This window comes from Lolium perenne, chromosome 4 (assembly GCF_019359855.2).
Source record: "Lolium perenne isolate Kyuss_39 chromosome 4, Kyuss_2.0, whole genome shotgun sequence".
NCBI classification, from domain to species: Eukaryota; Viridiplantae; Streptophyta; class Magnoliopsida; order Poales; family Poaceae; genus Lolium; species Lolium perenne.
The window spans coordinates 224,650,855-224,674,680 of NC_067247.2; the positions used below are offsets into that span (position 1 = coordinate 224,650,855).

The window sequence follows — 23,826 nt, forward strand, 5'->3', positions numbered from 1 at the left end:
CCGTGCCTACAGTATTTTAATCATGCTGTTTACTAAAATCACTACTGCTGTCTTTGTTACTCTGCTGCTGTTATTTCACTACTGCTACTGCTATAAAACTGTTACTACTGATAAACTCTTGCGAGCAAGTCTGTTTCCAGGTGCAGCTGAATTGACAACTCTGCTGTTAAGGCTTCCAAGTGTTCTTTGTCTCCCCTTGTGTCGAATCAATAAATTGGGTTTTACTTCCCTCGAAGACTGTTGCGATCCCCTATACTTGTGGGTCATCAATGGTGCATATGGCAAGAAGGTGCATTCATGGCATGTGGTAACTCATGATCATCAAAAATAGAGAAGGCTATGGGGGCCATCTCATGGATACTGAAATAAGCATTTTTGCATACCAAGCATAAGAAAGAGCAATTGTTCACCATCTTGGATGCAAGGATCATGGAATGGTCTAAACATTTTGGGCAAAGCATGTTCAACATGTTATCATTGTTGTCGACAACCCTATGTAAAGAGCAAGTGTTCATCAAGGGTGGCACAACACAAGTATTATCATAATCATTATCATTGCAAGCAAGCGGGGAAAAAGTGAAACTCTCATAGCATGGCATGATCATGGTATCACAATCAATCAATTCCATATGATCAACAATGTTATCAAGCAAAGCATCACATGGGAAAGTGAAAGTAGCATGTGACGTAGCAAATGTATCCTCAAGATCATGCATGCACTCATAAGGCATCATGTCCACTAGTGGGATCATGGCATCATCAACACCTATGTTGTTACCTTTGTAGGCCGACTCATTTGAGGTAGGTGTTGTGGAAGTAGGAGGATACATGTGGTCGACATGTCCATCTTGGAGCAAGCATGGTAAGATATCATCATCTTCATGCACCATGTACATCGTCTCCATGAGCGGGAACCATAGTTTTAAAAACCGGACCGGTGACCGAACCGGTGAAGGTGTCGGTTTAGGTTTTTACCGGTCGAACCACTGGTTTACCGGTTCACTGTCTGGTTTTTTAAGATATATAGTAGTATATTTTTATTTATAAATGCTGCAATAAATAAATAATTATGTATGGAAAAATATTTTAAACTTACAATTTAGCTTATCAATTCACAAAGTAGTCGCCAACTCTTGCCATGTCCAAAACAGAAGTACTTAACACACGCATGTATTCCATTTTTGCATTAAGCAAAAGCTGTGAAACAGCAATCCGGGAAAGTAGCTAACATGCATGTATGTCTTTGAGCGGAACACTACAAACAACAAATGCCTATCATCAGTGTATAAATTAAACTTGTCACCTTTGTACGTCAAGCAACTACAGGTCAACTGGTCTGTTGGTAGTACGCTGGAGGTCGCCAGTTTGATTCCTGCCTCCCGCATCTTATTTTTCTCGCGAAGTACTACTTTCACGGTCGGACCGGCGATCTACAGGCCGGTTTTTCACCAGAAACCGCCGGTTAAGCCGCGGTTCGACTGGTTTTCACCGGGTCGATTGCGCGAGCGGTCCTGTGCGCCTAACAGACCGGCCGAGGCCCTGGTTCCGGTTTTTTCCGGTTCAACCGGCGGTCTGGTCCGGTTTTTAAAACTATGGCGGGAACTCGTCCTCCGTGGAACCTAGTGCAACATAAGAAGACACCAAAGAGGGAGAGGTTAATGTGTTAGCCAAAGCGATGTCCTCCATGGACCTATCATCTACCTCTCTCAACTCACTTTGTGTATCACTCATGTCCTCCAAACGGAAGCACTCAAACTCACATGTGGAGTGGAAGTCACTCAACTCACTATCACTCTCACTCAAGTGAGCTAAGTGGCTCTCATGCTCACATGGGATTGGTACCAACTCATCAATGAAGCATAGGGGAGTAGGCTTGACTTTCTCATCTCCATGCGCCTCCCTGGTTGAAGGGAAATTCCCATGCTCAACCATCTCAACTCCATCGCCTCCCAAGTCGTCCTCTATCGGTGGCGCCGTAGTGTTGTGGAGAGCTAGGCTCGGATCCACATCATCCTTGCGATGGCCTTGGAGGTCTTCATCTTGAAGTGTGGGCGCCGTAGGCTTCTTGGTGGCTTGGGTATGTAGCTCGTCGAAGTAGAGCGTCTTGGCGCTTGGCTTTGTGCATTGCCATGCCTCGTGACCCTTGGCCTTGCATACCTCACATAGGAGATTGGGACATTCCCGTGGGCGGTGGCCTTTGATGACCCACAAGTATAGGGGGTGTATCGTAGTATTTTCGATAAGTAAGAATGTCGATCCCAACGAGGAGCAAAAGGTGTTGACAAGCAGTTTCGATGAAGGATTCACTGTAAATGCTCACAGACAAGTATTCAGGGGGTTTTGATGTAGCAGATGAATAAAGTACGAGTAAGTAAAGTGCGAGAGTAATAATTGCAGCGAGTGGCCCAATCCTTTTTAGCACAAAGGACAAGCCGGTTTGTTTACTTATAATGACCAAACGTTCTTGAGGACACACGGGATTTTAGTCTAGTGCTTTCGCTACATATGGCTAATTAATCTTCATTGTTTTGATAAGTGTTGTGTGGGTGAACCTATGCTAATGCACCGCCCTTCCTAGGACTAATACATACTTGTGATTATACCCCTTTCAAGCATCCGCAACTACAAGAAAGTAATTAAGATAAATCTAACCACAGCCTTAAACTCTGAGATCCTGCTATCCCTCCTGCATCGATATACCAACGGGGGTTCAGGTTTCTGTCACTCCGGCAACCCCGCAATTGGCAAACGAGTACAAGATGTATTCCCCTAGGCCCATAAAGGTGAAGTATCATGTAGTCGACATTCACCACCACTAGAAGAATAACACCACAACTTAAATATCATAACATTGAATATTACTCAACCATAATTCACTACTAACATTTAGACTTCACCCATGTCCTCAAGAACTAAACGAACTACTCACGAGACATCATATGGAACATGATCAGAGGTGATATGATGATGAATAACAATCTGAACATAAACCTTGGTTCAATGGTTTCACTCAATAGCATCAATAACAAGTAGAAATCAATACCGGGAGAGTTTCCCCTATCAAACAATCAGGATCCAACCCAAATTGTTATAGCGGTGACGATGTGCAGCGGTGGAGACGGCGGTGATGATGATGTAGATGATGACAATGGTGATGGAGATGATGTCCAGCTCTATGACGGTGACGATGGCGTCGATTTCCACCTCCGGGAGGGAATTTCCATGGCGGATCTCAGCCTGCCGGAGAGCTCTTTTCTCTCTGGTGTTCTCCGCCCCGCAGAGGCGGCTGTGACTCTTCGCGACTATCCCCCTGGAGCTTAGGTTTTCGGGACGAAGATGTACGCGAAGGAGAGGAGGCTAGAGGGGGCTGTGGGCCCCCTCCCCACAAGGCGGCGCGGCCAGGCCTTGGCCCGCGCTGGCCTGTGAGGTGGGCCCACGGCGGCCCTCCTCGGCTCCCCCTTCTGGCTCCCTTCGTCTTCTGGAAAAATAGGAATTTTCATATAATTTCCGTCAATTGTTGATCTTCCGAAATATTGCATTCTGACGGCGCTTTTTCCAACAGAATCCTGACTCCGGTGCGCGATCCTCCAATAATCATGAAACATGCAAAATAGATGAAATAACATAAGTATCATCTCCAAATATGAAATATATCAATGAATAACAGCAAATTATGATATAAAATAGTGATGCAAAATGGACGTATCAACCCCCCAAGCTTAGACTTCGCTTGTCCCCAAGCGAAACTGAACTCGGTAAACATGACCACATGTTTATGGAGTGAAGAGTCGATAAATAAAATACGGACAAGAAGCATCATATTCATTCACACAAGACATTCTAGTAAACAACTTCCTCATATAATTCAACTTGAAACAAGTAGAAGGTAATCACAAATAAAGGTGCATAAGAAATCATAATTGGTGATGGCAAACTTCGTTATTGGTCAGAGAACAATTAACAGGTTATACTTATCTATCGAGCAGCGCTCTCATGTTAAAGTTTATATGGCATAACTTGCATACTCAATCATAATAATCTCCTCACAATCATTGATAACTTTCAAAGCCATATTCATTCGGATGAAACTTGTACTAAACAAGGAAGAGTAAAAGACATGATGAAGTAAATCACAATATAAATGGTTTGATCACAACAACTCAAATGCTTGCTTGAGATGGAGGGAAATCCTCGGGTGCCTGCCAACAATCTCATACCATGAAGGAGTGCCTTTTATTTTTATTTAGATGACACTCCTCCCCTCCTTTGCTTTCTCAAGCCATGGCTAACCGAATCCTCGAGTGCCTTCCAACAATCACATACCATGGAGGAGTGTCTATTTGTAAAATTATGAAAGTTAATTAATTTGGGACTAGGGACCCCATTGCCAGCTCTTTTTGCAAAGTTATTGGATAAGTGAATGAAGCCACTAGTCCATTGGTGAAAGTTGCCTAACAAGATTGAAAGATAAAACATCACATACTTCCTCATGAGCTATAAACATTGACACAAATAAGAGATAGTAAATTTTGAATTGTTTAAAGGTAGCACACGAAGTATTTACCTGGAATGGCAGGAAATACCATGTAGTAGGTAGTTATGGTGGACACAAATGGCATAGGTTCGGGTTAAGGTTTGGATGCACGAGAAGCATTCCCTCTCAGTACAGGTTTTTGGCTAGCAAGGTTAATTAGCAAGCACAAGAGTTGAGGGAAACAAATAAACATACATGTGATAGAAACAATCATGCATCTTCCTTGTAAGCACAAACAATTTTAACTTCAGAATAATAAGCTATGAGCTAACAAGAAAGGAAGATAATGAAACAACTACATGTATTTCTCTTTTCTACTTAAACCTCAAAGTGTTGTTTCTATTTGACCAATGCTAAGTTTGCCAAAACCAAATAGATTTATTCAATGCTCCCAAAGTGATACCAATACTAATAACAAGGTCAATCATATAATAGAGATTGCAAACTAAAATAAGATGTGCAATATGTAAATGATAAGACTTCTCATTAATATTTCATAACGATAACTCACACCAAGGGATACATAGACAACCAACTAAAGGAGAGATACTTCCACACTGCAACCCATCTTATATGATAACTTCCCTACTCATGATATGACACTACTTGATAGTAAAAAGTAAAAGATAGTGATGATGTGATACCGCGGCACTCCCCCAAGCTTAGAACAAACCAAGGGGATGCCAATACCGATGATGAATTACTCCTTCGGTGGTGGTGGTGATGAATTCCCATCATCAGACTTCCAAGGAAGAGGCTCTCCATCAACAAACGACATCTTGGTCTCGGGAATCCTGAAACTAGCAGCATAGCTTATGTGTTTAAACCTGTTTTCATACTCACGATTCTGATTCTGAACGTCATAGAGTTGAGCTTGGAGTTTGTTGGTGGTGTCGTGAAAAGAGAGGATGTCATCCCACAACTTTGCAGTCTCCTTCTTGTGTGCATCAATAAGTTCAGACACAATCTTGTGGAAGATGTCCACTTCACGCTCAGCCATCTTCTTGTAGTTGAAAACCTCTTGTTCTAGCTTCTCCATCCTGTCTTCCAAGCTTCCTTCTCCTTTAGGACCCTGGACATCTTTGATCTGCAACTCTCCATCAACGAGCAGCAACTCCTTGGGGTGCATCTTCAGCTCGTTCATGTACAGGTTGACGACGTCCTCGCAGGTCTGTCCTTCGGAGTTTCCGACGAAGACATGATGGCTCTAGATCCGAAGCAGATCCCGGCGAAAGAACTCGAAACAAAACACGTTGAGAAAACGATATACGGACCTCCAGGTCCGGGGATGATATAGCAGGAATTTTTACGGCATAAGGAAAGTACTAGGTCGAACCAGAGTCGGAAAGGGGCGACGAGGTGGCCACCTCATAGGGCGGCGCGGCCAGGCTGGGGCCCGCGCCGGCCTATGGGTGCACGCCCTCGTGCGTCTCCTCCACTCCGTTTCGATCTCGTAATTTTTTCATATTTTCCAAAAATAGCAAAAACATTGTTCGGAAAGTAAAACGCAGACTTTTTATTACCGATCGTTACCTATTCAAAGTCGAACTCTGGCGGACTGTCAATTTGACCTTTGATGAAAGCCTCCGGTGTTTCCACTCGAATAACATCAACATCTTCATTATAAGAATCACTTGAGATATAATGCTTGAGTCTTTGTCCATTCATCACTTGTGTGGCATTGCCTTGGAGAGAGCTAATTTTAATTGCTCCTGAACGATACACCTCCTCAATGACATATGGTCCTTCCCATTTCGAGAGTAATTTCCCTGCAAAGAATCTGAGACGAGACCGATACAATAGGACTTTATCCCCAATATTAAATTCTCTTTTGATAATTCTTCTATCATGCCATTTCTTAACTTTCTCTTTAAAGAGTTTAGCATTTTCATAAGCTTCACTTCTCCATTCATCTAGAGAACTCAATTGTAGCAACCTCTTCTTACCGGCAAGTTTAGGATCTTTATTTAGTTCTCTTACAGCCCAATAAGCTTTGTGCTCTAGTTCTAAAGGTAAATGACAAGCTTTTTCCATAAACCATTTTATAAGGTGACATACCCATGGGATTTTTATAAGCAGTTCTATAAGCCCATAGTGCTTGCTTCAATTTACTAGCCCAATTCTTTCTAGTTTTATTAACAGTCTTTTCCAAGATAGATTTAATCTCTCTATTTGATAGTTCTACATGCCCACTAGTTTGAGGATGATAAGCGGAAGCAATTCTATGATTAATACCATATTTAGCAAGAATTTTTCTAAAACCACCATGAATAAAATGAGAACCTCCATCAGTCATAATATATCTAGGAACTCCAAATCTAGGAAAAATAATATCTAAAAGCATTCTTAAAGAGGTCTCACCATCAGCATTTTTTGTAGGTATAGCTTCCACCCATTTAGTAACATAATCAACAGCAACAAGTATATGAGTGTTACCTTCTGAAGAGGGAAAAGGTCCCATGAAGTCAAATCCCCAACAATCGAATGGTTCAATAACAAGAGTATAATTCATAGGCATTTCATTGCGTCTAGAGATATTACCAACCCTTTGACATTCATCACAAGATAAAATAAACTTCCTTGCATCTTTGAAGAGAGTCGGCCAATAAAAACCTGATTGTAGAACCTTTTGCGCAGTTCTATCTCCGGCGTGATGTCCTCCATAAGCACTACCATGACATTTACTCAATATCTCTTGTTGTTCATATTCAGGAACACATCTTCGCAGAATACCATCCACTCCTTCTTTATATAAGTGTGGGTCATCCCAAAAATAATGCCTCAAGTCATAAAAGAATTTCCTCCTTTGCTGAGCTGAAAAGGTTGGAGGCAAGTACTTGGAAACAATAAAGTTAGCATAATCAGCATCACTACAAGAAATATGGTGACTTGCGACCCTCCATATTGGTCACTGGAAGGTCATTGTGCGCCATCTATGACCACGTCATGACCAATAACTATTGGTCGACAGTTGAGCGTCACTGACGGCGCACAACGACCTTTTTATTTAAATGGTCGTAGAGAATTACGACCAAAATTGATGGTCATAAATTCTATGACCAAAATTTTGGTCAAGGGCTGGCCTGCCTGTCCACATCAGATCCAACGTGGCAAATCCTACGTGGCAGATGTGTGACCAAACCAAATGGTCCTAAATCGAAATCAGCCCAGTCCATTTTAGCCATCTAAATGGGCCAAATCTTACATTTCAGCCTTTTTCTAGGCCTTATCCTTTCAACACATATTTCCATTTTGGGCCTCAGCCTTTTCACAGCCCGTACAATTTTCCGCTCTAGCCTTTTTACATTCCACTATATTTTGGGATTTAGCCTTTTTCACATTTTATTTATTTTCTAGGCTTCGGCCATTTTACATTCTCTTATCTATTTAGGCCCAACTCGTCAAGTTCTTATTTCTCAAGAATACAAGAATGACAAAAATTTCATATGGAACAAGAGCATACAAAATTCTTAAAATTGTAGTGAAAATTAGAACACGAAATTCTTGAAATAATAAGCAAAATTAGCTTATTAGGTCTTTACATAGTGCTCATAGAACCAGATACGCTTACTACAATATAACTGGACTAATTACAAGTGGCAGCGAATGTGCTTAGTGAAGCTTCGGGCTCCAAATTTCTTCGACTTAGAACTCCTGTAAAGAAGAGGAAATGCCATAATTTTAGAGCTTTGATGGAACGGGATATTTAGTAACATGTACCCTGTATATCATTAAGTCAGCAAGACAATGTATAGGATCATGCATAGCATCATATCAGTGCAACGCTGGCTCTGAACCAAGATACATAAGCAGTTATAGAGTGATGCAATTCAAAAACATAGCAGCTGATGAATGTTTTTCAAACTGAATCTGCATGACGATAAATATTACCCGTAACAGTGCTGGTTGAACCATGCAAAAAGCTTGAAGGAATCGTCACCCAGCATTACTCCAACTTCAACGTCAATAAGCACAGCCTATGTTGTCAAGGTCATGCAAACTGATCAAATGAACACGTCAAAAACCAAATCAGCAGATGATGATATGCATATGGTTAGTATACCATACAATACCTGCAGTCTCCTAAGTAATCTGTGACCTTGAGCGCCACTTCTCCCTCCAGGTTAGCTAGTGAAATTAACATTCTTTCACTGTAAATACAGCAATACACATTCCAGTAAATAAAGGACTTCACAACAAACAGATACTTTGCAGTTTTGCTGCCATTTTTCGTACTGAGTACATAAAAAAGGTACACGGAATTAACAAGTTCCGAAACATGTGGATCCTTTTCTTGAAAACACCAGTTCCAGCAGATATTTACAATATATCAACAAAAATAAACTTTGGAACGAAGCAACTAGCAACTGTCAATGTTAAGCAAGAAAGAGACAAGACATTCATCTATGCTATGCAATGAAATGCTGGAAGACACAAAGATATACTGCCATTTGGCCTGAGGAATAACTCAAAAATAAGAAGTTAAAAGAGAATCACCTGGATAAGGATGAACAGCAATAACACTTCATCAGAAGGAGTTTTTCCTGAACCACAGAGCTCCTCATAAGGAGGAACTACTTGTTAGTTTTGTATAGCATGGGGACGTAACAGAAATAGGTAACAAAAAATAAAGAAACACATATGCAGAATGCAGATCTGTGACAAGTAAATAATAGTTGTCAGGAAGCAGACACGGATGCAAAGAATAGCTACATGGTTGAGAACATCCTTCACCTATTATGGACATACCAAGTATTTATTCGGCAACACACTAGAGATTGTGTAAACAGGTAACTGAGCCAGTGAGGTGGACGCAAGTACTGAACTTTGAATTCAGCATGGACAACAGGGAGTGTGTAAGACACTGAGCTAAATATGCCTACTGAGAAAAAATACCTCATCTACTTCAGATGTTTTCATAATACATAGACTGCAGCAGGTTTCCGTCAATTATGGAGGGAAATTAACATTATGGACTTTTTAACTATATAAGGCTTTTCTCTGAACTTTAGAAAAGCAAAGCATGATTTTCATCTCAAAACAAACATACGAGTCACAAGCATCATGCATGGACATGGAACAGCGAGCAGAGCATGATGTACCAACCATTTCTTTGAAGAGAAGAGAACGCTGCATCTTTTGCTGGCTAGAATAGACTACGAAAAATTAAACCCTGCATGGTGGGTGTGCGATCCTGTTTAACCCTGCATGTGTAAGCCAAAATTAAACGCGAGCATCATCATCCACTCCAGTCTACAAAAAAATCAAGGGATGACAAAGAATGAGAAGAACGCAAGAGAGGGTACTACCCAGTCGCCGTATCCTGTTAGAGGTCAAAGAGCTCGTTTTCCTCCACCCACTGACGAGGAGTTTCTCCAACGACCTGAAAGGTTCCCTGAGGTTATTATACATGTAAAGAAGTAGCGGTTACAGTATAAAGCACACTGAACATTTTTCTTATATATACTGAGTAAGTGAGTATAATAGTGCATTCACAACTTTTCGAAAGAAAACATGCAATTGGAGACGGTTAAAATTTGTTGCTTGATTTTTTTAACTCCACTTGCTGCATATAAATCTCCAAGGTACATAACCAAGAATATGAGAATGTCCTGTAGGAACCATGACAAAATCAAATAACTCTACTACTATTGCACTCAGAATGATAAACTCCATAGTGCACCTATCTACTGCTCTTACATCTGTAGCTAATCAACCACGAAGCTTCTAATAAACTGTCCAATGGATAACTACATAAAAGTGTGGAGATTAGTTCTGAAACATCTGTCTACTTTATTAGATATAATTCCTGCCGACAATTCTGTTGTTGAAGTTGCTGGTGACTACAAAATATGCAATTACAATGTACATAGCTAGTTAAAGGTCAAAATCTGGCTGCATTCTCAACGAATGTTAAGCTTATACAAAGTATATGTCAACGAACAAACATCACATATGATACATCTTCATCAACAGAAACAAGAATTTTGGTGAGTTTTAAACTTGCTGCCTTTTTCTCGAACATAAACATGCCACTTGCAAGCAGATAACTACTGACTACTCAAACACATGCTGCATGCACACTTCAGCGAATCATACAGATCTCCATCATGTTGATTGATCAACATCAATCAGTAAACTGCCATACAAAAATATCCATGACACTACTACTGACTACTTAAACAGCCTCAATAAACTAACTTGCGTGCTGCACTAAATTACAATAAACTACTTGAGCAATAGCACTGGAAAACACATGTCATGTCCCATTTCTTTCAGTGCGACACAGAGTACTGACTTTTAGTGTTAAAACTTCAAGTAAAATTCAGTGGAAACGAGTTGATGTAGCTTTTTTCAGTGAGAAAGAGAGAACATATTTTAGTACAATTACACGATTTAAGTAACCATATTATTCATCATTTCAGCCGTAGACTAATGGAAACAAGAACCAGATACCGCACAGTATTCAATAAGGAACGATTTAGTAAATTCTAAAGGAGCACACGTTATGATGCACACCATGCAATCTTGTGTAATAGGGTGCGTACATTTTTGCGTGAAAATAGGGTTTCCTGCAGTTTGCAGTTTCTCCCCACTGAACTAGTCTGAATTGTTGCTGCAAAATAGTTTACCGAGCTTCTTCAGCTTTACAGAATACCTGCGCCAGCGAAGGTGTGGTGGAGGATGTGGTTGGTGCCCTAGTCATTGTAGTTGGGGCCACATGCGATGCAGATGACGGGCAGATTCGTTGTAGGCGCCAGCGATGGTGTTGAGGCCACAACGGTGAGCTTGGCAGCGCATGCGCCGATGCCGCTGGCGCGCGTGTAGCTCGTTGCAGCTGCTGACGAGGCACATCCCAGGCTTGGTGATGAGGTGGTGGAGCAGCGTGGCGTCAAATCCCCGGGAACGACGAAGATGTCACCGATGCTTAACTGCACGAGCCGCCGCGCCGGAGGGAGGAGAGGCAGCGGGTCGAGAGGAGCAGGGCGGCGTTGATCGGAGAGGAGGCGGCGGCGTGGATTGGATCTGGGGAGGTCGCGGCGGGCGGCGTTTTAGGGAAGAGAGAGGGGGCGGAAATGGGAGGGGGGCGAGGAAGGGAGGCACGGATGCAGGCGGCGGCAACATCTCGGCGGGCTCTCGGGCCGTCGTCGGTTCCGGAGCGGGGATTGGAGAGGAGCGGCTAGGGTTCCTGGAGACTGGAGAGTTTGGGTGGGGTTATTTGGGTGGTGTTGAGGATTTCACGAAAATACCCCTGGCCGTTTCGGTGGTACTGTGGGCTTTGTGTGCTATTTTAGTCATTTTAACGCCCAAAGTGGAGTGGGTCAAGCCGGGAGAAGTTGGCGCCGGAAGGCTGGAACCGAAATTTTCGGCCTAGAGCGAGGGAAATGGGTTTTACCCGGGAAATTCAGGCTATGTCTTATTTGGGTTTGGTGTGTGTACAACAATATAAACAGTTATATGATCATATTTAATGAAGTTTCAAAAAACATTTAATGTATTGGTTTGAAATTAAATATCATTAAAAAGATATATATATATATATATATAGGACTATATAAATAACATAAACTATCCACCTTTATTTCACTTTTCATCCTCATATGCAATAAAGTTGTTTCCATGGTCTTGACATATGCAACACGGTATGGAGTGGCGTCCAATGTATCTTACTCATAGTACCAAAGTAGTTCGCCTCATTGAGGTGTCGAATTAATGTCGTTCAATGTGTGGTCTCCACACGTCTACGTATCACCTAGGTGGTGCACATGACATGTACTCCCTCTATCTAAAAATTAATGTCCTAATTTTTTATTTATATGGATGTATCTAGAATTAAAATATGTGTTACATATTTCTGAATTTAGAAGAAAAAAATTTAGGACACTTATTTTTGGACGAAGGTAGTAACTCTTAATGTGTAGGTTCCGCTATCCAAGCATCTAATCATAGTTTGCCGCAGGGACATGACACGTAGGCAAAAACTTAACTAAGTATCTATTATTTAGCAAACCAAAAATTAGAAGCAACGACCATTTAAATTGGTCCTAGTCGGCTAAAATTAAGGTCGTACACCATGCCACTTAGGTCATGACCAATTCGTGTGATTAAATTGTGACTTTTCTAACTAGAATGGTCATAAAAAATTAGGATATGGGTCCTCCCAAACGGCTTACGACTGTTTGCTGCAAAAAGGTCATAGAGTTATGACGAATTTATCGGTGGTCATTATAAGAAGGTCATTAGTTAACACATTTCTTGTAGTGCATACCAAGGGCTATCTCGCGAGCTCACCTTTATTACAGCCAATTGTTCATTTGAAAAACTATCATTAACAGGAACAGGATCATAAGCAATATTTTCCAATCTAGACAAGTTATCAGCAACAGGATTATCAGCACCTTTCCTATCTACAATATGCAAATCAAATTCTTGCAACAGAAGCACCCATCTAATAAGCCTTGGCTTAGCATCTTTATTTTGCATAAGGTATCTAATTGCAGCATGATCAGTATGAATTGTAACTTTTGAATCAACAATATAGGATCTAAACTTATCACAAGCAAAGACTACAGCTAACAATTCTTTTTCAGTTGTAGCATAATTTCTTTGAGCAGCATCAAGAGTTTTACTAGCATAATGAATAACATTCAATTTTTTATCTACCCGCTGTCCAAGAACAGCGCCTACAGCAAAATCACTAGCATCGCACATAATTTCAAAAGGTAAGTTCCAATCAGGAGGTTCAACTATAGGAGCAGTTGTTAAGGCTTTCTTTAGAGTTTCAAAAGCTTCCTTACAATCATCATCAAAAACAAAAGGTACATCTTTTTGAAGAAGATTAGTAAGAGGCTTTGAAATCTTGGAAAAGTCTTTAATAAACCTCATATAAAACCCAGCATGACCAAGAACACTACGAATACCTTTAACATCCCTAGGATAGGGCATCTTCTCAATTGCTTCAACTTTAGCTCTATCAACTTCAATACCTCTCTCGGAAATTTTATGTCCCAACACAATTCCTTCATTAACCATAAAGTGGCATTTCTCCCAATTAAGAACAAGGTTAGTTTCTTCACATCTCTGCAAAACTTTATCAAGGTTCCGCAAGCAATTATCAAAAGAATTCCCATAGATGGAAAAATCGTCCATGAATACCTCTACAATACTCTCGCAAAAGCCATGAAAAATAGCAGACATGCATCTTTGAAAAGTAGCAGGGGCATTACATAAACCAAAAGGCATGCGTCTATAAGCATAGGTTCCATAGGGACAAGTGAAAGTGGTTTTCTCTTGATCCTTAGTTTTAACAGCAATTTGTGAAAACCCAGAATAACCATCAAGAAAGCAAAAATGAGTATTTTTGGATAACCTTTCTAACATTTGATCAATAAAAGGCAAAGGGTAATGATCTTTCTTAGTAACCTTATTAACTTTTCGATAATCAATGCACATTCTATACCCTACAACTACTCTTTGAGGTATGAGCTCATCATTATCATTAGGCACAACAGTCATTCCTCCTTTCTTAGGAACACAATGCACAAGACTAACCCATCTACTATCAGCAATAGGATATATAATACCAGCTTCAAGAAGTCTTAATACCTCATTTCTTACCACATCCTTCATCTTAGGAATTAGAAGACGTTGATGTTCAACAACAGGCTTCGCATCATCTTCCATATTGATGGCATGTTGGCAAATAGAGGGAGAAATCCCCTTCAAGTCATCAAGAGTATAGGCAATAGCTCCTCGGTGCTTCTTCAGTATTTCCAATACCCTTTCTTCTTCAAACTCTGAAAGCTTAGAGCTAATAATAACAGGATATATTTTCTTATCATCAATATAAGCATATTTAAGATTATCAAGCAATGGTTTTAAATCAAAGACAGGATCTTCCTTTGGTGGTGGTGTCGTACCCAGATCTTCTACCGGTAAATCATGCTTAAGAATAGGTTGACGAAGGAAAATTTCATCAAGCTCATTTCTTTCTTCCCTAAAAACTTCACTCTCACTATTCTCCAAATGTTGTTGCAAAGGATTGTTAGGAGCAAGAGCAATAGATGCACACTGTTCAACTCTAAAATCATTATTAGACGAATCAGCTTTATAAAGAGTTTTGGTAAATTTAGAGAAATTAAACTCATAAGATCCACCAGCAAATTTAGTCAAAATTTTCTCTTTCTTGCAATCTATAACAGCTCCACAAGTATTTAGAAAAGGTCTACCAAAAATTGATAGGGCAATACTTACTAGCAGCAGAACCAAGTACCAAAAAGTCAGCAGGATATTTAATCTTACCACATAGAACTTCCACATCTCGAACAATACCAATTGGAGAGATAGTTTCTCTATTAGCCAGCCGAATAACCACATCAATATCTTCAAGTTCACAAGAACCAATTTCGTGCATAATCTACGTGTAAAGCTCATAAGGAATAGCACTAATACTTGCACCAATATCAGATAAACCGTAATAACAATGATCTCCAATTCTAACAGATAGCATAGGAACACTAGCTTTCCTAGACTTATTAGGATGTGAAACAATATTAGAAGCATCTTCACAGAAAATAATATGACCATCTTCCACATTTTCAGTCACAAGATCTTTAACAATTGCAATAGCAGGTTCAACTTTTATTTGCTCTTCAGGTTCTATAGGTTTCTTTTCACTTTTACTAACCGCACTATTTATAACAGAGTACTCCTTCATTTTAGCAGGGAAAGGAGTTTTTTCAATATAAGCTTCAGGAATAACATGATCAACAGTTTCAATTACAACACATTTATTTATAGATGAATCAATTTTATCTTTATACGGTTCATGATACTTATCAAAGTTCTTCTTAGGCAATTCATAATGAGAGGCAAAATCTTTATAAAGATTTGCAGCAACTTGAGAATCAAGACCATAAGTAGCACTCATATTACGAAATTTATCAGTATCCATAAAAGCTTCAATGCATTTATAATCATAATTTATACCTGATTCTCTATCCTTGTCGTTCTCCCATCCTTCAGTATTCTCCTGAATCCGATTAAGAAGGTCCCTTTTAATCTCTTCTTTGTTGCATGTAAATGATCCAGAACAAGAAGTATCCAGCAAGGTCTTGTCTTGAAAAGAAAGTCTTGCATAGAAATTATCAATAATAATATTACCAGGAAGCTCATGAATGGGGCATTTGAGCATTAAAGACTTAAATCTCCCCCACGCTTGGGCAATACTCTCTCCATCATGAGGCCAAAAGTTATATATGCGGTTCCGATCTTTGTGAATTTCACTTGGAGGATAGAACTTAGAATAAAACCGGGGCACAATATCATTCCATTCAAGAGAATCCCCATTATCCAGTAATTTATACCAATGCGCCGCTTTACCAGACAGCGATATAGAGAATAGCTTCTTCCTCACTTCATCCATAGCAATACCTGCACACTTGAATAAACCGCATAATTCATGTAACAACAGTAAATGATCTCCTGGATGGACAGTTCCATCCCCTGTATAACGGTTATCCACAACACGTTCAATAATTTTCATAGGTATTTTGTATGGAACTTCTTCCTCGCCTGGCGCCTCATCCACTACCTTTGCAGTAGTAGTAGATTTTCCAAATAAAAATTCAAGAGAAGATCTCTCCATATTGAATTATAGCAGCAGGCAGAAATAAAATCAGCACAAGCAGTAAAAGTTTCCCTTACCAATTACACTTACCAATAGCGCTTCACTCCCCGGCAACGGCGCCAGAAAATAGTCTTGATGACCCACAAGTATAGGGGGTGTATCGTAGTATTTTCGATAAGTAAGAATGTCGATCCCAACGAGGAGCAGAAGGTGTTGACAAGCAGTTTCGATGAAGGATTCACTGTAAATGCTCACAGACAAGTATTCAGGGGGTTTTGATGTAGCAGATGAATAAAGTACGAGTAAGTAAAGTGCGAGATTAATAATTGCAGCGAGTGGCCCAATCCTTTTTAGCACAAAGGACAAGCCGGTTTGTTTACTTATAATGACCAAACATTCTTGAGGACACACGGGATTTTAGTCTAGTGCTCTCGCTACATATGGCTAATTAATCTTCATTGTTTTGATAAGTGTTGTGTGGGTGAACCTATGCTAATGCACCGCCCTTCCTAGGACTAATACATACTTGTGATTATACCCCTTGCAAGCATCCGCAACTACAAGAAAGTAATTAAGATAAATCTAACCACAGCCTTAAACTCTGAGATCCTGCTATCCCTCCTGCATCGATATACCAACGGGGGTTCAGGTTTCTGTCACTCCGGCAACCCCGCAATTGGCAAACGAGTACAAGATGTATTCCCCTAGGCCCATAAAGGTGAAGTATCATGTAGTCGACGTTCACATGACACCACTAGAAGAATAACACCACAACTTAAATATCATAACATTGAATATTACTCAACCATAATTCACTACTAACATTTAGACTTCACCCATGTCCTCAAGAACTAAACGAACTACTCACGAGACATCATATGGAACATGATCAGAGGTGATATGATGATGAATAACAATCTGAACATAAACCTTGGTTCAATGGTTTCACTAAATAGCATCAATAACAAGTAGAAATCAATACCGGGAGAGTTTCCCCTATCAAACAATCAAGATCCAACCCAAATTGTTACAGTGGTGACGATGTGCAGCGGTGGAGACGGCGGTGATGATGATGTAGATGATGACGATGGTGATGGAGATGATGTCCAGCTCGATGACGGTGACGATGGCGTCGATTTCCCCCTCCGGGAGGGAATTTCCCCGGCGGATCTCAGCCTGCCGGAGAGCTCTTTTCTCTCTGGTGTTCTCCGCCCCGCAGAGGCGGCTGTGACTCTTCGCGACTATTCCCCTGGAGCTTAGGTCTTCGGGACGAAGATGTACGTGAAGGAGAGGAGGCCAGAGGGGGCTGTGGGCCCCCTCCCCACAAGGCGACGCGGCCAGGCCTTGGCCCGCGCCGGCCTGTGAGGTGGGCCCACGGCGGCCCTCCTCGGCTCCCCCTTCTAGCTCCCTTCGTCTTCTGGAAAAATAGGAATTTTCATATAATTTCCGTCAATTGTTGATCTTCCGAAATATTGCATTCTGACGGCGCTTTTTCCAGCAGAATCCTGACTCCGGTACGCGATCCTCCAATAATCATGAAACATGCAAAATAGATGAAATAACATAAGTATCATCTCCAAATATGAAATATATCAATGAATAACAGCAAATTATGATATAAAATAGTGATGCAAAATGGACGTATCAGCCTTGTTGCTTGCACTTGTAGCATCGGAGTCCGTAGGCATGTGATGAGCTAGGGGCCATTGTGGTGGTGGCGCAAGAGGTGGAAGTGGCCATATGAGGCTCTCGTCGTCGTGCTTCATTACCATGTCTTGATGAGTGTCGTCTAAGATCCTTGGGGGATGTTGGTCGATGGCGATCATGAAGTGGCTTGTGGTGGCGAAGCTCATGTGGTGACGTATGTCGATGTAGACCATGAGGTGGTAGTGGTCGACGACTATCATGAGATGGTGTGAGTCGATGACGGTCCTTGCCATGCCTAGAAGATGGCACATGCGACTTGGCATGTTGCTTGCGGCGCCTTGTGGAGCTTGGAGAAGAGTGTCGATGATGATCATGTTGGGGACGCTCTTGATACTCCATATGATGTACTTGAGGTCGACGATCTTGTGCATAAGCACTCTCATGGTGGCGCCTTGTGGAGCTCGGAGAAGTGTGTCGATGACTCTCATGATGGGGACGCTCTTGACGATCCATATGATGGTGCCATCGTGGAGGTCCTCCATCTTCATATGTAGCTCCATTGGCCAAGTAGGGGTATGTGGGAGCACCGGCGTTGCGCATGGTGGGGTCGAGGTGAGGCTCCGTCACTGTGTCGATGTCGTAGGCGTGGCGTTGCTCCACCATGTCATCCATGCTTGGTGATCCATTGTCGATGTAGAGCTCGTCGAAGTCGTCCTCAAGGTGGCGCTCCACCATGTCGTCCATGCTTGTTGAGTCATTGTCGAAGTAGAGCTCCTCGATGTCGGATGTGCCGATGATGCTTGTGGAGCTATGGTCGGAGTAGATCTCTACATGTTCCTCCACATCCGCGGTGCTTGAAGAGGTATCCTCCTCGAAGTGCTCCGTGTACTCCTCCGTATCTTCTTCTTCTCTATCCATGTTAGCACGACAAGATCTATCCATGGTGGGTGTTAGTGGAAGAACACTACCTCGCAACCTAACCGTGGTATGATAAGATCGGGGTGATCCAACAAAACCGAGAGTTAGAACAATTGTATTGGGTACTCACACAAAAGCACACGCAAAAGCTAGCAAATATGGTGTTAGGTGAGTATGGTGGAAATCCAAAAGACGAAATCCGAAATCAAGTGTATTGTCAAGAGTGGGTGAAATCCAAAAATTCAAATGTCAAAGCGATGATCACTATAAACACGGAAAGTATATGGAATGCACACACGAGATAAACGGGGTTAGTGCGACCAAGGAATGAGCGGAAAAGTGTAAGAAGCCCTTAAGCAAGGGTGCTCGGTGTCACAATAACACAAGAACAGATCAAAGCTTTGGTTGCAAACGAAGAGACAACAAGATTCACACGCGGCCTCTCTTCTCTTATCTCTCTTTTGCTTAAAAGCTTTTTCTCTTTTGTATATGGTGGCACTTGCACTCTTTTGTATCTATGGTGGCACTTTGTACACTTTTGTATGTATGATGGCACTTGCACTCTTTTTGTGCTTTTCTTTTTCACGCTCTATGTTAGTGTTAGCTCGCTTTTGCTATCTTGCCACACGAGTTTTGCTTAGAAGCTTGACTCCACACTACGCACACACCTCACAATCGGGGACACGTGCAATGTCTCGCAACACTCAATAAGCAATGCTCGATAGGATAGATCGCAAAAGAAGAGGGGTTACAAGGTGGGGAGCAAGTTATACCTAGATGAAAATGTTAGGCGGTGTCGGAACACACAACTTGCGATGATGGCGGTGGTGTCCAGAGTACGTTTGCAAGTTCGGGGTGCCGAGAGTGTCGCCGCTTGCCTCGGAGCTGCGGGTTAGTTTCACAAACAAGGCACTCAAACCGGGGCAAGCAAACACAAGTTAGGAGAAAAGTCGGGTCAAAGTAGCTTGGCGTCGATGGCGGTGGTATGCCGGTGGTGATATCGGTGAGCTTGCGGTGGCGGTGGTGGTGGTGGGGCAGCGGCGGTGTTTGCCGGTGGTATGCAGATGGCGGTATCGGTGAGCTCGCGGCGGTGGTGGTGGTGGGGCAACGACGGTGTTTGCCGGTGATATGCCAATGGCGGTATCGGTGAGCTTGCGGTGGCGGCGGTGGTGGTGGTGGTGGTGCCGCGGCGGTGTTTACCGATGGTTTGGGGGGTGGCGGTGTTTGCCGGTGATAAAGGGGGGTGGCGGTGCTTGCCGGTGATTAAGGGGGTTGGCAGTGATGGTCGGTGGTGGGAGGGTGGTAGCTGCGGGTGGAGGTAAAGGCGGTGTGGGGGCGGTATCGGCGGCGGTACAAGCAGTGGTGTTGGTGGCCGGAGGTGGAGGGTGGAGGTACCGGTGGTGGGGTGGGCGGTAGTGCTGGGTGGAGGCTCTACCCCTTGGTACCGCTCATGCTCTTCAAATTGCTCAAAACATACTGCAAGGCTCGCCCTGCGAGCGGTACCACGGACGGTACCTTGGGTAGAGGCTCCACCCGTGCGTGGCTGGAGGCTCCACCCGTGGTACCGCTCGTGGCTGCTTCTTCTTCCTGGGAGCACGTTCTTGAGCTGTTCTTGCTTGTTCTTGAGCCAAAACAGCCCAAATTCGACCCAAACTCGAAAATTGACAAAATTTGTGGATAGAAAGTGGGGGAATTAGTAGATCAACACTAGAGACACCAAATCCATGGACCAAAACCACTCAAAACGCAACAAAATCGCACATCCGTCAAAAGGCAAATTAGGGCTATTTTTTGGGGAATTTTTTGGGAATTTTTTCAGAGGTGAAATTGGGTGGGTGGAGGGTCAAATCCGCGGAAACCAAAGGCTGCTGATACCATATGATGAGGTCTAAGACCCCGTTTGTGGCCCGATCTCGCGAATTGACCCGGAATCGAAAGGGGAAAAGAGGGGAAACGAAGAACACGATGAACACGATGAACGCGAAGAGCACGAGGACACACGCACGCACACCAACCCGATACAACCGATGCTTACCCTCGTGGCTCGATGGACCACGCCGAATAGAATCACCCACGGAAGAGACCGCGGTAGAATTCCGAGGTGAGAGACCGGAGTTGGAGACGGAGATCGGTGAGGGAGAGAGAGTGCACCACACTAGAATCTCACTCACAAATCCAATCAACAACAAGGGTGGCCTTGATTACAGAGGGATGATACCCTAGGGAGACAAAGCTCAAAATCTATTCTAAGCCAAATCTTGTCTAACCCTAATTTGGGGAGGGGAATGAGATACATATAGGTTCAGATTCGTCCAAGGGTAAAAGGGGAAAGGCTGAATAAGTTACAGCAGCTAGATGGCGAATGAACGGTTCAGATCTGGGCTACTTCGCGCGCGGGCGGTACCTCGGGCGGAGGCTCCGGCCATTGTACTGGAAATATCATCAAAAAGGAAGCGAAGTGTACAGTGAGGCTGGGCGGCCGAGCGGTACCTCGGGCGGTACCTCGGGCGGAGGCTCCACCCGTGCCTGGGTGGAGGTACCGGCCAAGGTACCGGTCCTGCCCCCTTCCCCGCGTGGCCTTCTCCATGAAGAGGTACCGGCCATAGGGAGCCTGGAGGCTCCGGCCAGAGATCCCTGGAGGCTCCGGCCTACATGGTGGCCGGCCTAGCAGCCTGGAGGCTCCGGCCATGGAGGCCCTGGAGGCTCCAGCCTCCACTCCCTCCTCTTCTCTTCTTCTTTCTTCTTCTTCTTCTTCTCTTCTTCTTTCTTCTTCCTTCCTTCTTCTTCTCTTCTTCTCCCTTAAGCATGATGGACTCCCCCTTGTGATCTCTTGTCGATGTTTGTACCTAACCACATGTAATACATTGGCATGAAGTAGTGTACCATCCAAGGTATTGACGAGGTCGAGTATCGAGAGGAAGGAGTTCACCTTGTCATGTATCGCGTAGGTTCGGGTTGTCGGTCCACTTGGGGGATTCCGTGGCCATGGTGTAGCGTCGTCGTTAGGTGGGGCTGCACTTGACGGTCTTGAGGTGGAGGTGTCCGAAAGCCACCCCGCATCAGGCGGTCTATGTTCTTTGTCGTAATGCCCTAAGTAAATCTCATAGTAGTCATCATGATATGTATGCATCTCTATTTGTCAATTGCCCAACTGTAATTTTTTCACCCAACATGCTATTTATCTTATTGGAGAGACACCACTAGTGAATTGTGGACTCCGGTCCATTCTTTTACATCTGAAATACAATCTACTGCAATCATCGTTCTCCGTTATTTTCTGCAAGCAAACATAATTCTCCACACCATATGTTTAATCCTTTGTTTTCGGCAAGCCGGTGAGATTGACAACCTCACTGTTAAGTTGGGACAAAGTAGTTTGATTGTGTTGTGCAGGTTCCATGTTGGCGCCGGAATCACTGGTGTGTTGCGCCGCACTACACTCCTCCACCAACAACCTTCACGTGGCCTTCATCTCCTACTGGTTCGATAAACCTTGGTTTCTTACTGAGGGAAAACTCGATTTTGTACTCATCATACCTTTCTCTTGGGGTTCCCAACGGACGTGTGCTTTACCGTCACAAGGAGCTGCCTCCACGCAAGCAGCATGAGCTTGCACGGTTGCCATGAGGACTTTCCGGCGGAACTTCCTCTACAGCACCCTCAAGCCGCTGCTGTGAGACAGCACGCAGTGCCTCGAGGTGGACGGAACTCGGGATCTCAGGGCGGGGGGTCCGCCTCGTCCGGGAATGATCTCCAGCGAGTTAACGAGGACATGCATGGCGGCCAGGGGATTTGTTTTTTTTTGTTTGAGCTTGGGATTTGGGGTTTTTTCGGATAGGGGAGGAGGAACCGAGGAAGAGGAAGGAACAGCCCACGTGCTTGGCGCGTGGCGGTGTGCTTGAATTTCGAATTTTTGTGAAATGTTGCATTTCCCCGCTACAATTCGGGGGTTTTCTTGACGCGCCAATGCGTCCCGCCGGGCAGCTTCAAGTGAATTTGGGGTGCCACACTATGGGCCCAGTTTCAGTGAGACATGTAATGACTAGTCACATCAGTAAGTTCACTGTGTAATAAAATATGTTACCCCTCCAATTTATGTAGCACCCCTTCTCTCCCGATCGAGTGCCGACTGCCGACGGATGCAAGCCGCTAGCTCGATCCCCTCCTTTCGCCTCCACCGTCCAGGCATGCAGCTTGGAGGGGCAAGCTGCATCTAGACCAAGCGGATTAGGTAGTACTAGTAATGTTCTTTCCTTTCTCGAGATCGGTTCTTTTTTCCTCACCTCGATATCTTGCGCATCTCTTTCCTATTTTGGGCGAAGGGGTGTCTTTCTGGTCACCCTCGAGCTGGGAGTGATTGATGGGGGTGGGGGCGGGGGCTACCTTTGCTTGGATTGGGGTGTTCTTCCTTTATTTGTCGACATTTGCAACCTTTGTAGTTTCTGCTGATCCTCACTGTATCTTTTGTCAGCTTGTACAGGAAAGGAAAGACCTCGTTGGTGGGGGCAATGGAGCGTAAGGCCACCATGCATGTGGGTAGTTGGCTGAGCCTGAGCTGCGTCCCCAGCCCCGCAAAGCAGGTACTCCGTTTGCTTATCCACTCTTTATATTTTAAGTGTCTATCTGCATCCTCAATCTGTTCCTGTTCTGGAATATGCTTAAAGTAGCACATGTCTTCAGCTGTTTGTGCGTAAAGCCTCTGTGACACCATGCTCTATATTCTCTGTATCAAGTTGGTACCTCCAGGTTCCGTGCTAAGGCTATGGGGAATGAGAATAGCGCCCCACCTGCTGCAGGAGCATGGCCCGATCTGCAGCACAAGAAGCGTAATGCCACTGCCGAGCTGGGCAGGGACCGCCCAGGGGCAATTTTTTTAACCAACTTACCATGATGTAGTCTGAATCTGATACTCCCTCAGATCCAAATTAATTGACTCAACTATCTATAGATATGGATGTATCTAGATGTGTTTTAGCTCTAGATACTACTACCTCCATCCCAAAGCTTAGGGCTTGTATTATTTTTAGAAAGTCAAACTATACCATGTTTGACTAAGTTTTTACCAAAAATCATTAACATGCAAAATACAAAATTAATA

At 43.3% G+C, this 23,826-nt stretch overlaps 1 long non-coding RNA gene across 1 annotated transcript; it reads right to left on the reverse strand.

The window, feature by feature from the left end:
* Nucleotides 1-8,054: 8,054 nt before the first annotated feature.
* On the reverse strand, nt 8,055-8,676 carry LOC127323223 (uncharacterized). The gene is made up of 3 exons (XR_007865470.2): nt 8,608-8,676; nt 8,426-8,511; nt 8,055-8,188 (listed from the first exon to the last, which is right to left on the reverse strand). It is a non-coding gene; the product is annotated as an uncharacterized lncRNA (long non-coding RNA).
* Nucleotides 8,677-23,826: the final 15,150 nt, after the last annotated feature.